Source organism: Aethalodelphis obliquidens, unplaced genomic scaffold (genome assembly GCF_003676395.1).
Source record: "Aethalodelphis obliquidens isolate GAN/ISIS:26980383/991018 unplaced genomic scaffold, ASM367639v1 scaffold40, whole genome shotgun sequence".
Lineage (NCBI taxonomy): Eukaryota > Metazoa > Chordata > Mammalia > Artiodactyla > Delphinidae > Aethalodelphis > Aethalodelphis obliquidens.
The window spans coordinates 9,396,570-9,412,049 of NW_020837984.1; the positions used below are offsets into that span (position 1 = coordinate 9,396,570).

The 15,480-nt window shown below is 39.3% G+C and overlaps 1 protein-coding gene across 4 annotated transcripts in view; it reads right to left on the reverse strand.

Moving 5' to 3' along the window:
- Positions 1 to 15,480, reverse strand: part of PELI1 (pellino E3 ubiquitin protein ligase 1) — a 72,376-nt gene that overhangs the window by 40,019 nt on the left and 16,877 nt on the right. For 2 of the 4 annotated variants that reach the window (XM_027131823.1, XM_027131824.1), the window contains exon 1: positions 8,255 to 8,572. The exons of 1 other annotated variant lie outside the window; for it this stretch is intronic. The gene's annotated coding sequence lies outside the window, so the exon portion shown is untranslated. Of the gene's footprint in view, positions 1 to 8,254; positions 8,636 to 15,480 lie in introns of those variants that run through there. One more of the 4 variants, XM_027131821.1, reaches the window with a different exon arrangement.

Sequence of the window (15,480 nt, forward strand, 5' to 3'; positions counted from 1 at the left end):
AGCCCTTAATTCATTCCAAGCCCTCTTTATAAATATAAAAAATGGCAGACAAATGTAGAAAACACTGTATAAGAGCAATGGGCACTACTAAAGCTGGCGAAGGAAGATAAACAGAGCCAGTGAGAGTGATGGAGAGATGAGCATGAGAGAGAGATGAAGTGAGAGAGGCAAGGATGTGGAATATGAGTATTTGCAATGCACAACGTGAAAGAAATAACCTAGAACCTGATGCTGCAACCATCTACAGAGCTTAAGTAATAGACTGAATTTCCATATAATTCTTAACTACTGTTAATCATCATAATGATCAATTCCAAGATGAAGTATAGGCTTTATCATGGTCATAATGTTTAAGTCAACATGAAATATAACATGTCCCTTTTGCAAAGCAACTTTTTTTCTTAAAATGCAAGGTGTATTATCATTACTATTCTCTACTTCATTTATAAGTTTGAGTCTTAGCTCATTAGGTCATGGACACTTAAACAGATTCAAGTTACAAGAATTATCTATCCATGGTCATGTTTACTATTTTGTGAGAACCAATTTTTTTCTTTCCTTCCTCCCCTCTCTCTCTTTCTCTTCCTCCTCCCTCAAAAGTTATTTATTCCACAAAAATGGAAATGAAAAACAGATTCATAATCCTACCACCAAATCAAAAGACTGAAAGCTATTTCTAAAACGAGCCACACATAAGTACAGTCACCACCTTAGAATTTCAAAGTCCTTTCTGAAAAACTACCACCACTTTTATTTTACAGATGAACCAAAGATAGCTTTTTAAAGACTTTCAGAGTTAGTGGAAAGCCCAGAAATTAAACATGGGCTCTGTGTTCCATGCTCATAGGTTAGTGTTTAAAACACATTAAATAATCCAGCCTAGCAGCTCAATCTTAATGGTATGTGCAGTATATGAAGAAAGGGTCCGGCTATATACCTATCTACCTATCCACCAAAGGGACAAAAACTCTTGAGTGAATTAAACAACTAGATTCCTAACAATTTTCTGAAAAATAGGAAGCTTTGTTAAAGTATTCCTTATACAGTTATATACTTATATGCTTAGTGGTCACTTTTTGCAATCTATTACATAATAACATTTCACAAATTCTATTTAATCCCATTATATTCTACACATTATTGGTTAAAGAAAATATTGTGCCTTCCCGTTATGCATAATTAACTAGAAAAAGGATGTTTTCTTTATTCAGTGTTATCAGTAGAGTAAAAACCACTGAAATACGTTTAGTTTCTTAGGTTGGAAAACTTATTCTTTTTTCTTTGCGGTACGCGGGCCTCTCACTGTTGTGCCCTCTCCCGTTGCGGAGCACAGGCTCCGGACGCGCAGGCTCAACGGCCATGGCTCATGGGCCTAGCCGCTCCACGGCACGTGGGATCTTCCTGGACCGGGGCACGAACCCGTGTCCCCTGAATCGGCAGGCGGACTCTCAACCACTGCGCCACCAGGGAAGCCCGAAAACTTATTCTTATAAAAAAAAAAAAAAATGAACTAGTATCAAACTATTCAAAACTAGTAATCTCTACATGTATACTGCCCTTTAAGTAGAAGATTTAAAAAACCCATATTTATGGAAGGTTTTTTCTGGGGGTGGGGCTTTCAAATATTTGGAGGATGAGGACTGATTTTTCTATAATTTTAATAAAGATTTAAAAAGAGGGACTTCCCTGGTGGCGCAGTGGTTAAGAACCCGCCTGCCAATGCAGGGGACACCGGTTCGAGCCCTGGTCCGGGAAGATCCCACATGCCGCGGAGCAACTAAGCCCGTGCGCCACAACTAGTGAGCCTGCGGGCCACAACTACTGAGACTGCGTGCTGCAACTACTGAAGCCCGCGAGCCTAGAGCCCGTGCTCTGCAACGAGAAGCCACTGCAGTGAGAAGCCCACGCACCGCAACGAAGAGTAGCCCCCACTCACCGCAACCAGAGAAAGCCCGCACGCAGCAACGGAGACCTAACGCAGCCAAAAATAAAATAAGTTTATTAAAAACAAAAAGATTTAAAAAGAGTTCTTTATGAGAAATCAGCATGTTCTTGAAAAAAGCACTAATCTGAGATTTGAAGCATGAATACAAGAAGACTTGAAAGCCAGATTCCTAACACTAAACGTGTGCTAGTCTTTCAATTCCCAAGTGTATGCCATTGCAACAAGAAAGTTATACAATTTCATTACAAGGATAAATGCCATCTCTTCAGTCTTGGATGCGTGACACAAATGAAACTTATCAGCAATGACTGTTTTGAATACTTAAGAAATATGCATGGTCTTGTATGTATATGTTATGTGTTTTAATGTATGAGACAGAACTTAAATATCCAAATGAATATAGTCTTTCCATATTAGTCACTCTCGTTATAGCCTTACTTTAAATGATGCTACAATTGTCCAGAACATTATTAAAATTCCTCTTTAGTCTATGGGTGGATCTGATTTTCAGAAACAGCAATGGCCTTCTCAGAGTAGATCTGACATTTACAAACAGCCTGAAGTTATTTCCTATTTTCTTTCTGTCAAAATCCTTTCTGAGTCATATCTGATAAATAAGGTATCATGTGGCTAATAACTCCCTCTTCCTTAAAAACAAGGTGGAAATAGAAAGTAATGAGCTCTGTTCATGAGTGGCTCTTAAACTGGCTTAGAAGGCAATTTAAAAAAAAAAAAAGAACCAAAAAAATTTGAGTAATGCTAGTATTGTTGAAATAAGTGTAGAGCTTCCAGGGGGACTAAACTAGACTTATTTTAGATAAGTGTATAAAATAAATATCTTTACTTTAAAGGAAGGATGGACAACCAAGTCCTATACCATCTGGTCTCTACCCTTCCTTTATATTTCTGACTATCCCCTGCTATTCTCTCTCACTCTAACCCAGACACACTGGTTTTCTTGTAATTTCTTGCATTCCAATCAAGCTCCATTCTCAGGGTCACTGTACTCACTGTTCCCTCCACCTGGAACGTCCTGCCCTAAGATTACCTGCAAGGCTTACTCCCTCACCTCCTTCAGGTCTTTACTCAAATAACTATCACCTTCTCACTCCCATCCCATACTCACATCCCACATATTCCCTCTTCCCCCTTTCTGCTTTATTTGTGTGTGTAAAACTGTTAATTATGGAATTTTTCAAACATACACAAAAGTAGAGAGAATATAAGAAATCTCATGTATCCATTATCTAGTTTCAAAATTTTTTCGATATAGGGCCAATATTGTTTCATCTATGCTCCTCTCCCCTGCAAATTATTTTAAAGTAAAAAAATCCAGATATCAGATTTTATTTATTTATTTATTTTGCAGTACGCGGGCCCCTCACCGCTGTGGCCTCTCCCGCTGCGGAGCACAGGCTCCAGATGCACAGGCCCAGAGGCCATGGCTCACAGGCCCAGCCGCTCCGCGGCATGTGGGATCTTCCCGGACCGGGGCACGAACCTGTGTCCCCTGCATCGGCAGGCGGACTCTCAACCACTGCGCCACCAGGGAAGCCCCAGATATCATATTTTAATTCATAAATATACCCCCAAAAGGTAAGGACTCTTGTTTTAAAACCATAAAACATTACTATACCCTAAAAAAAATTGACAATTCCTTTTTATTAAATACCCATCAATGTCCAAATTTTTCATCAATGTCCTTTTACAGTTAGTTTGCTCAAAGCAGGATCTAAGGTCCACACAATACATTTGGTGGATATGCCCCCTTTAGTTGCTTTTAATCTTATATCCCCCCCCATTTCTTGTTATTTATTTTTTAAAGAAACCAGGTCATTTGTCATTAAAACACAAAATATTTTACCTTTTTATTGTCTGTGTCTTGTTATTAGAATGTAAACACCATAAGGCAGAGATTTTAGTCTGTGTGATATCAGCATCTAGACCAGTGTCTGACACATAAAAGGCATCCAAAAAGTACAAAATGAATATCTGGCATTCATACCAAAAGCCCACCACCCACCCAACTGCAGAAATTGCTAATCACAGCACTCGCTCCTGCTGAGTCTGAACCAGGACTCCCAATTTTCTAAACATAACACTCCAGGCAGTCACTACCAGGCAATCAGATTTGATACCCAAGATGAAATCTATTGGCTATTTCCCTGCTTTAGCCCCCTTCAAAGTAAGTATACTTCTATCTCTAAAACAGATTCACATACCTAGTATCTGGAAATTTAGCTGAAGCTTAGCATAATAAATTACTGACTGTATTTCTTGTCAAGTATGTTTAAACATTTCTGAGCTCATTTTAGACAATTTAGGGGAAAAAGCAAATTGCAGCCAAAAAATTAATAGAAAAAGAAACTGCAGAACATGGTGGGAAACTGGGAGGTACTACATATTTTTAGAACTAGCAACATCCCAAGAGGTTCATTATAAAATAAAAATCAGCAATAAATTCTTTGAAAAGTAAATTACATGTGTACTCAATTAAAAACTTTTAACTACATGAATGGTCACGATTAACTGAGGGATGACAAACATCAGGATTTTCCCATAGGCACCAGCAACATATTCTATTTTTCTGTAAATGGTATTTTGAGGTGTATAAAAGCATTACAGGCGTGATACAAGGAGTAACATGTAGAACTCTGCTTCTCTGAAACGGAGTTTATTGTGGCAAAAAATCTAAAACATCATATACAACATTCTGAAAAAATAATCAGGTGTTCTTAGACTCATTTGCAATTCAGTTCTCTTAAATCACCTGATGAAGCTCTCTTCCTCTTAAGTTTACTTCTGAAGGAAGCTATGCTAATTGAAGGGCTCCAATCACATGTTCATCAGTTACTTCTGTTTAAAAAGAAAAAAATCAGAAATTCTCTGACTCAGGAAATCTTGTGCTTTCTCTTTATTACTTGTAAATTCATTCAGTAAAAACAAAAACTATGTAGGACCTACTAAGCGCAATTATTTTCAGCCTTTGGAAGGCACAACTATTAGAAGGGATCTTTCAAGAGAACATAAAACAAGCTAGTGGTACAACTTGAAATTATATCTAGTTCTTTCAGTGTCCAATATTTCTTGTTTTGAGGTTCCCACACATTAGTCTGGGGAAAATTCTCTGGCAGAGGTCAAACTTAATGAAAAACAATAAACCTCCACTACCACATGTGTAAAAAAATACTCCAACAACCCAAATGCCTTGAAAGAATGCTTTCTATTTACTTTTCCTGTGTGATATATTTAGAGAGAATCATGAAAAGATGGCTAGAGATCTACAAACAGAAAATGCTAAGTGGAATTCACTGTTTACAGACCTTAGCTAGAATTTTGTCCCTTATACGATGTTGTCAGGAATCTGTAATATTGTTCTCTATAAAAACATCTTCACCAGGTTTCCTTCATTCTACTGATTTTCTTCCTTCTTTCTACTGGCTTTTAAATTTGTTTTATTCTCCTCAATTAAAAGACACAAATGTAACTTTATGAAATAAGATGATTTTTCCAAAGAAACTCCTAGAACCATCTCTCAGTGCCATCATGTGTTTGTCATTATGTTTTCATATACACAGTTAAAACAGATGAAATAAAACAATCAATATAAGCCTTTCTGATTTAATAAATATGAGAATAGGTCTATATTGACATGCCATGGTAAGATGTATGTATGCAAGAATGTTAGATAGTTTTCAATTCTACCTCCTCCAGCTTAAAATCTCTATCAGTTACAGAAGCTTCTGTCTGAAAACAATTGTTCGCAGAGCAGGACTACTATAGTCCTTATCATCTGACCTACTGGACAACCACAATAAGGCATATTCTGAATTGACAGAACTCTTCATATATAAGTGACATTTTGACAGTCAGAAAGGAAGCTGAAACAAAGACAAAGGCAAACACACTCACGCTTTCCCTTGAAACTTGGCTCTGTAGCTCAGCAGTACTAGACTCAGTTTCCTGCCCTGTACTTTTCACTCATTTCCTTTAAGGGGTCCCAAAGAAACTAGGAAACCTGCAATGCCAGCCTTTGACAGTCAATACTAACTTCTGCCTTTGGACTCCAGTGACTGAGCAGACATTGTGTTAGTAGCTACCTTAAAGTACAAATGCCTCTGGCAAATTTGGTTTGTAAACACTACAGAAAAAGTTCAACATAACCAACTGTAAGGTCACCTAAATGAGAATTTTAAGGAGAGCACAGATTTCCGCCCCCTCCCCCCAATCCGCCACTAAGGCACAATTCCCAGATCATTTTTTTTTCAAGTCAATAAATACTACTATTATTACATTACAGCACTTCTATAATATTAATAAAAACCTAGGTGACAGTTTTCTCTTTAAAAGTCTTAAATTTATTAGATGAAGTACTATAACCACTTCACTACATACAATTTTCCATACACTTAACTGTATGTTCCAAACAACTTATTTTTCAATTTTTTAAACTCAAGATCTCTTTCAACATACTACAGAAAGGGGACAGGTTAGAGGATTAGGGGAAAAATATTAAAATAACAAATGCCTTTTCCTTTTCTGATGGGACCACCAGAATCTAAAGTCTGGGGGCAACTATAAAATACAAAATTAAATTCAAGAGAATTTAGGATAAGAGAAAGTACTGTTACTACAGTTCTGATCATTATTCATCTCAGGAAATAACTAGTAGAAATGATGCTTGATTGAAATTTTTAGTACCTTCCAGTTTGGTTCAACTACCAAAATAAACAAACTTGTCCTCAGAATTATGTATTTTCCTCCAGAAGAGGTTTTTGATGTGAATAAAAAACATAAGGAATTCATATGCTGTATTTGTACAAGAAGGACAATGTTTTGAAAGATATAAATCTGATCACACCGAGAAAACATTTTCTCTGTTAGCTATAAAGAAAACGTCATAAACTGAAACCGAAGAACTGGAGAAACCAAACCTTCTCCACAATTCAAAAATTTAAATTCACGCTACTATGCAAACTAAACAACAACAACAACACTGTTACGATTCTGCTCAGCTACAAAAGTAACACATACTCAATGTAGAAAAAGACAAAGCCAGTTCTAAAACAAAAGATCAGCTGCTAAGAAAACAAAATAACATTTTGCAGAGTAAGAGAAGTACACAGTCTTTGAACCAAAACAAATAGATGACCGTTTCGTACACTTAAAGCGTCAGTTCTTAGCACAACCGGCGTCTTATGGATAAAGTGCTCACTCAATTATCTGATGACTAAACGATGGGAAGGTTGTTGGTGCTATTAAAACCAAGACACATTTCCTTGTGTGTAGTGATTAAAATCTGTTAAGCCTCCATTAAAAAAATCTCTGCCCTCCCTCCCCCAACCCCCATCCCCCATCACTGCTCTCCCGCCTTGTAAGAGACCTGCATGTACAAAAATAAAAGTAGATGGGTGAGGTGAGTTTGTGATGTACAGTATTTTCCCCACTCGGAGTATTTTTCAAGACTCTTTTGAGGTTTTAAGATTCAAACACTATGTAAGAAGAGTTATTGTTTGAACTACCTAACAATCACCCCTACTTCTTTTAGACTTTAGTTAGCCTGTAAGTAAAATGAGCACCTTTAACTTTTCCACGGGGCACTGAAGAACGAGTTCTTACTCATAGATGCTTTCAGGTCCTCAGACACCAGGTGCGGTGGAAGAGCAAGCGTATCCATCAATTAGAGAGCTCTTCTGGACCTCAGTTTACCCACTTACAGAAACGGGCTTATTAACGTGTTTCGTAGGGGCCCCGGAGGTGTAATTAATTAGTGTTTTTAAGTGCTCTGAGATCCAGAGATGAAAGAAAACGCGAAGGACACGCAAAGATGATGGCAATAATCGTAACAAAAAAAAGAATGACTAACTCGGGAGTCTGTGTTATGTAAGGAAGGAAGAAGTTATCAGATTCGCACAAACAAAAGCCCACCACCCCCTTTGTTTCTCTTTTTTCTGTCTTGCTCCCCGCCCCCGCGGAGCTCCCCTCCAGCAGCTGGCGGCCCGGCGCGGGGTGTAGGGCGCGGGGCGTAGGGCGCGGGGCTCGGACTTGGCTGCCGCGCGCCCGCACTCAGGCGGAGGGGGAGGGGGCGCCCGCCGGCTCCTGACAAAGGCGCTTCCTACTGCGAGAGCGCGGGATGCAGGCGCCGCAAACTCCTCTCTCGGCCGCCTCCGGCGCGGGGGCGCGCAGGCGGGCGGGGAGAGCCGGCCGGCCGCCGGGGGAAGCCGCCGAGGAAGTTGCGCGCCCGCCTGGCCCGCATCCCTCGGTGGCCCCGCCGCGACCCCTCCCACGGCACGCCGCGGCCACACTCACCGGACAATTGCTGGTGGCCGGAATCCCAGCACGGCCCCGAGACCCGGAGCGAGGGGGGTGAAGGGTGCGTGCGCGAGGAGCACGAGCAGACAGCCCAGCGTTCCACCGCAGCCTTCCTCGCCTGCCGGCCGAGCCCGGCGAGAGGAAGTTGGCCGCAGAGCCAAGAGCTGGAGAAGCCGCGGGCGGAGGGAAAGCCGTGGGGTCCGCTTTGTGATGCGCTCCCGGAGGGCTCGAGGCAAATCCGAACGCGCGGCGCGGCTTGTGCAGCTGCTGGAGGCAGCGGCGGCGCCCCCCGACGGTTCCTCCGCCTCACACCGCCTCTGGGTCACTGACACACGCTCGGAGGGAGGGGAGGGGACTAGCTGGAGGGCGGGGCCGGAGGGAGGGGACGGGGCAGGGCCACAGCGGGAGGCGGCGCTGCAGCGCCGAGTGGTCTCTTGGGAGTTGTAGTTCTCTGACTGAAGAAAAAAGGTGTACCTTGTTGAGATCGTTTCCGGGCTCGCTCTGCACCACGCATGCTCGAGGGGAGAGGCTCGGCCCCACTGTTACTATGCTCACCGACACACTAAGGAAGGGAACGTGTTCAGTGCTGCTCCTGGCGGAACAAGGCCCTCCTTGTATTATGGTGCTGTTAGGGATCCCGCTCTTCCCTAGTCCTTCTTACTTCGCTCCACCTCCAACTCCTACCCTCACCACTCATAAGTGCCCAGTGAAATCTGACTTCCTCACCATATCTCGGTCTTCCCTGCTGCTTAATTTTATCCCATAAATTCGGAATCACGAATACCCAGTTCCCACCCTTCCCTCAGGCGAATCCTCTCTGCCTTAAATTCAAGGTTTTCTTTGCTTGTTTTTGTTTTTTTCAACCTAAGACTTGTAGAAAGGTAGTTGCTTCCAATAACATAACAGTTAATTAGGTTACAAAACGGCTAGGAACATTGCCACTGTCAGATTCCGGTAGTTCATTTCTTCGCTCAATTAGTCACATCTAACTTTAAGGCCAGTAAAGGTAAAGCTTGGGATTAAGATCGCTGTATCTTACTTGATCAGTGCAAAATAATGCAGATTTCTAAAATTTTAAGGCCTACAATTTTTAAGAAATACAAATTTCATAAAGTAGAAGTTCAAAAGATAAGTGGAAATTTGAACATTGTTTACAGTATATACATTGGCCAGCTTTCATTTGGCAATAAGAGAAATCTGAAGCAAGGTCTGAGTATGCTGTTGGGCTCATCAGCTAAGTCGACACCCACAAGGGGCACCCAGGTGTGAATAGGTGGTGGAGGAGAGTGGTGAAAGGCAGGACATGTTAGTGGATCTCCAGAGGACTATAGGCGGCCTGTCCCAAGCTCTTTTGTTTTCCTTCTCTGCCTACCTAGAACCCCATATTCTGGAAGAAAAAGATTAATGCTTAGAAATCAGGAATACAGGAAAAGTTAAGGTTTTCGGATAGAGAGTTTCGAGATCAAGTATCCTTATGTTTGCAGACCACATAATTATTCATTCAAAAAACATTTATTGAGTATACTATGTCTCAGGCACTTTATTAGTTCCCAGAAATAGAGATACAGGAATGTAAAAGAAGGATTTATTATTTTCAAAGTGCTTACTGTGCAGAGGAGGAGCCAGGTAAATAAACAGACTCAGTGTGATAAATACTTTAGGAGGAAAGTACACTAGGTGCCTTAACACACAGTTACCCCAGACTCAGGCAGGGTCAGGAAATGCTTCAAAGAACATTTAAACTTGAGGATGACTAGGCGTTAGTGTGTTTGTGTGCTCTGGTGGAGGAAGGAGAAGGGAGAAGTGAGTGAGAGTATTGGGAGCATAGGTTAGGGTTACGGTTAGGGCAGCGAGAGTAAAGTGCTAGAGGCGTGAGAGCAAAGAGTATTTTGGTTCAGCAAAGAGTTCAGCATTGCCTGTGGTAGGATGGGATTGAAGGGAGTGGCAAAAGGAGACACAAGAAGGTAAAGGAGACAGATCATGAAGAACCTTGTACAATACACAAAGAATGTAGAGTCTTTTCTAGAAGCAAGGGAAAGCCATGCCAGGATTGGAAGCAGATGAAATTTTGGTAAGGTATACACTTTAGAAATGCATTTTATGCATTTAAAAAAAGAGAGCCTGAACTGGCACTGGCACTAGCAAGAGACAGAACTGAGGGAAATCACACACTATTTAAGGAATAGAATTACTAGAACCTAGTGAGTAAATTTCCTGTGTTTGGGGGTGAAGGGTGAAGGAAAGTTATCAATTATGATGCTTTGGGTTGCAAGCAGCAAAAAACTCAACTCTAACTGGCTTAACCAATAAACCAATATTGACCTGTCTAGATAGAAAGTCCAGTGAAAAGATGGGCTACAGGGCTGAATGATTCAACAGCTCAGTGTTGTCATTAAGGACACGTTTCTTTCTTGTTTCACTGCTTTTCTTTCCTTAGTATTGGCTTTACGTTGCCAACAATTCTTATGGCTGTGAGTTTCACCATCTAGGTCCAAGAAGAGAAGAAGAGCAAGTATTTATGAAAACTCTTTTAGAAAGGAGAGAAAACTTTCCCAGAAGCCTCAAGAATTGATTCATGGTGGCCAGGGGATGGCATGAGGTTAGTTATCTTAGGATAAAGACATATGCCCTGCCTCTAGGTCCAAAGCTGTGATGACAAGGTGTGGCTATCCCAATGAAAATTGAGGTAATTACCTAGAAAAAGAAGAATGGAGGCTGAGAAGGGGAGAACCACAATATCTACTACAAGGAAGGAGAAAGATGATGACTCACAGATGTTTGGCTTGTATGATTATGAGCCAGTGATGCCATTCACTGAGTTAGGGAATACAAGACATTGAGCAGATTTTGAGGGGGAATTTGACGAGTTCATTTTGGATATGCTGAGTTTGAGATGGCTCTGAATCTAGGTGGAGAAGTGGAGTGGGCAGTTATACATATGAATCTAGTGCTCTGAAGAGAAATCTGGACAGCAGAAGATATAATCGGAGCATACCATCATATAGATGGTAACTGAAATTCTGGGAGCAGATGAGATCAGCCAGGGAGAGAATGCACAGCAGAAAAGGAGGAGCCAATAATAGCATCAAGGTATCTTCATGCTCTTCCTGCCTACATCTTAAGTGCTGGGAACATCAGCACTTAAAGAGTAGGCAGGAAGAGCATGAAGATGCGTTGGAACTAGCAAGAGAACTAGGACATATTACAAAGTAGGAAAATGTAATCTATTACATTTTCAGGAAAAAAAGTCAATAAACAAAGCCAAAAATGACAGAGATGGTAGCATTAGCAGTCAAAATATTAAAACAATTATTATAAATATGTTCTATATACTGAAAGAGAAATTAAAGACATAAAAATAGAATTTCTAGAGATTAAAATTGCAACTTCTGAAATAAAATTTTCACTGGATCAGATTAACCCTCAGAAGTAGATTAGGCACTCATAAGAAAAGATGAGTAAACTTGAAGACATAACAGTGGAATCTAGCCAAAATAAAGCACACAAAGAACAAAAACCAAAAAGAAAAAAAGAAAAAACCAGAGAGCCTTGGTGATCTGTGGGATAATACCAAATATTCTAATATAGGTGTAACTGGAGTTCCAGACGAGAGGAGGGTGAGAGGGGTGATAGAAAAATTATTAGTAATATGGCTGAAAGTATTTTCAAATTTGATGAAAATTATAAACCCAGAGACTCAAGAAGCTCAGTAAACCCTCAGCAGGATAAACACACACATTCCCACATGCTCACAAAAACCACTGCAAAAGACATCATTAAATTGTTGAAAACTAGTGATAAGAAAAGATTAAAAGCAGCTGGTGGAAGAAAAGGTAGGTTATGTGTAAGGAAACAAAGACAAAAATTCAGTAAACTTCTAATTAGAAACTATGCAAGTCAGAAGACAATGAAAGAGCATTTTTAAAGTGCTGAAAGAAAAAACAGTCTGTCACATAGAATCCTATATTTAGAGAAGATATCTTTCAAAAATGAAGGCTAAAGAAAACAAAAGCTGAGAGAATGTTGCCAGCAGAACTGCATTACAAGAAATGTTAAAGCAACTTCTTTGGCATAAAAAACCAAAACCACATGGAAACTTGGATTTATGCTAAAGAATGAAAAGTGCCAGAAATGATAACTACATGAGTTAATATATAAAAGACTTTCCCCTCATTTAAAAAATTTTTAAAAGATAATTGACTATTTAAAGCAAAAATTATAACATATAAGTAGAAGTAAAATGCTTGACCACAATAACTATTTGAACTCAAAGGATGGAAGCAGGAAATGGAATTATATCATTAGAATTTACATTATACTATTATTTGAAGGTAAATTTTGATAAATTAAAAATGCATATTCTAAACCTTAGAACAGCCCTCAAAAATAAAACAATCAGGTATAGCTAATAATAAACAGGTATAGATAATAATAGGTATAGCTAATAAAAACAGAAATATAGATGAAATCTGTGTCCCTAATGACCATGGAACTGACATACAGCTCTGGACTTTTCACATCCTGACTTCTTTTAAGTGAAAGAGAAATAAACTTCTATCTTGTTTAAAGGCATATTTATTTTGTAGTCTGTGCTATGTACAGCTGAACCTAATCAGAATAGCCACAGGCCTAAAAGTAGTTTCATCAAGTGTATTTCCCAGAATCAGGCAGACCCGCACATTGCCCAGAATTTGGCCACATGGCCAATAACTTCAACACATGTTCTGGAGTTCATAATTGTCACTATAATTCCAAGGATAGTTCATCTTTTGTATGAACATCACTTACTATTAATTCTTCAGTTTTTCTTGAAGGAGAAGATACATGTAAATTGCTTAGCGTAGTCCTTGGAATATAGTAAATGCTCAGTCAATATATGTTACTTTAAAACAGATCCACAAAAATAAGATAGATGTACCACCTTTTAGACATATGGTGGGGTTTGTGCTCCAAAGTTAGGTGTAGAAAATCAAGGTGGCATTCACTTATATACTAAAACCTGTGAATCTCTTTTTGAAATTGTATCCACCACACAGTTCTGTATAGTTCTTCAAAATCTGCAGTCCTTTGAACAGAGGACAGTTCAGTCATGGAAAGTGAGTGTACCTCTGATTACCATCTACTCAGTCCACATATCTAGTTTAATACCTTCATTTCCTTGACTGAAGTAGCTAATCTATTGTTATCTGCAATTTCAAATTTGGTATATTCAGATATCTAGCCATTTCAGTAAGAAAGTGAATCCTAAGGGACTAACAAGTTGGATTATTTTTATCCCTTAAATTCTAAAAAGTTTTTCATCTTGGGAAGCTGCTCAGTAAATTTCAGCATTTCCTCTACTGTATGACTATGTAAAAATCAACTAAAACTATGTTTCTACTCTCCCCCAAGCAAATAAAAATGGTATTTAGGATATGAACATAAGGAAAAATCACAATATTGGTACCTTTCTCTAAAACATCATGTGATAAATCTAATTTACTAGATTTATCTAAATGCATTATCTAAATGATGCAGAGGAAATTGGACACACCAAACTTTTCTTGTGAGTTGAAAAAACTGTTGCAAACTTGTTTTTCTCCTTTTATTGGAAAATTTTAATTTCCTGCAAGTGAACATATCTTTTTATGTTTAGTCCAAATTTCTCTTACTTTATATGGACAAATGATTATATACTGTTAATTCATGTATGCTAAAAGCTATTTTTTGTTGCTAAAAATTCAGGCAGCCTTCCCTTTGGGATCAGAAAAACCCCAGACTGCATTTTGGACTGCATATTGGACTCTTGCTGAGATTCTTGGATTTGAGAGTAATAAAGTATGTGTGTGTGTGCTCGTGCATGTGTGTGTGTTCATTTCAATATTCAGATAATAAATAGGTTCTCTCTCAAAACTCCTACCTTCCAACATTCCTCCCCCAAATAAAATTATTCTCTCCTAATGTCCTCAAAGTCTCCAAATAGCTCATAGCCAACATGGAACATGTTCCTATTTTAAACCTGTGAATGGCACACAATTTGAAGGCCTGGGCTTTCACTCAAAAGATTTGTAGGCCCCAAATGCTGGCTCTGACATTTTAGATATATTTGGAAAATGTCAAAGACAAGCTAGTTAAGATTTTAATGTTTTAAAGGAGTATGCTTGTACACCAAAGAATGCAGCCTATATATTCTCAGTATTAGTCCAACCAACATGAGTGCCAGCAGTTATTTTGGAACTTTAAAAAATACTGAATAATGAGAGAAGTGGAAAACTCATGAAGAGAAAATTTAGATTGTGTTTCCATCCCTATCGATTTATTTACTCATGGAATAATTACTTGTATTTTTGTACCTCAAATTTCATGCATTCATTCTTTCACCACATACTTATTGGGCATCTACTATGGTGCCAGGCTACGGACACAAAGATTAATTAGCCATGTTCCCAACCCAGAAAAAGCTTACAATCAAGTGAATAGATAAGTGCAATAAAATTTTATAGGCACTTTTCTAGAATGATGTTCAGGGAATAGTGAGAGTGTAGACGGGGGAATAATCAATTTTTCATGAGAATGCAGTCAGAAAACACTTCTAAGAGGAGTTGGTGGTTGAGCTGAGTCCTGAAAAATGAGAAGGTGTTCATCAGGTAAGTAAGGACATTTCAGTATAAGTAGCACTTTAAGAATAGACATGGAAAAATGAAATAGCAGGGCCTATTTAGAGAACTACAAGCAGTTCAGTATGGCCAGATCATAGGGTGTAACATGGGCACCCTGAATGTTGAGGTTGGGGGAATTTTCTGGCATCAGATCACAAAAGTCATTGTATGCCCTGCCGTGCCATGCCAAGAAGTTTGGCAATGAGGAACTGTTGAAAGATTTTAAACAGAGGAGTGACATAAATCATATTTATCTTTGAGCATGGTGATCAGTTAAGAGAATATGCAATAGTTCAGGTGAGAAATGATGGACAAACTAAATAGCTGTGGAGCATGAAAAGAAGAGAAAGATACCAAAGACATTTAAGAGGCAGACTGAACAGGACTTGATGGCTGATTGGATGTGGGAGGTAAAAGGAAAAGGAGGGAAGAATAATGTGGAGGTTTCTGATTGTGTAACTGGGCATTACATATTGGAGTTATTCATTAGTATAGTGAACACTAGAGGAGAAGCAACTTTGTAGAGAAGGATAATGATGAATTTTATTTTGGACATGTAAGCTTGAAATGAATTCTATGATAATC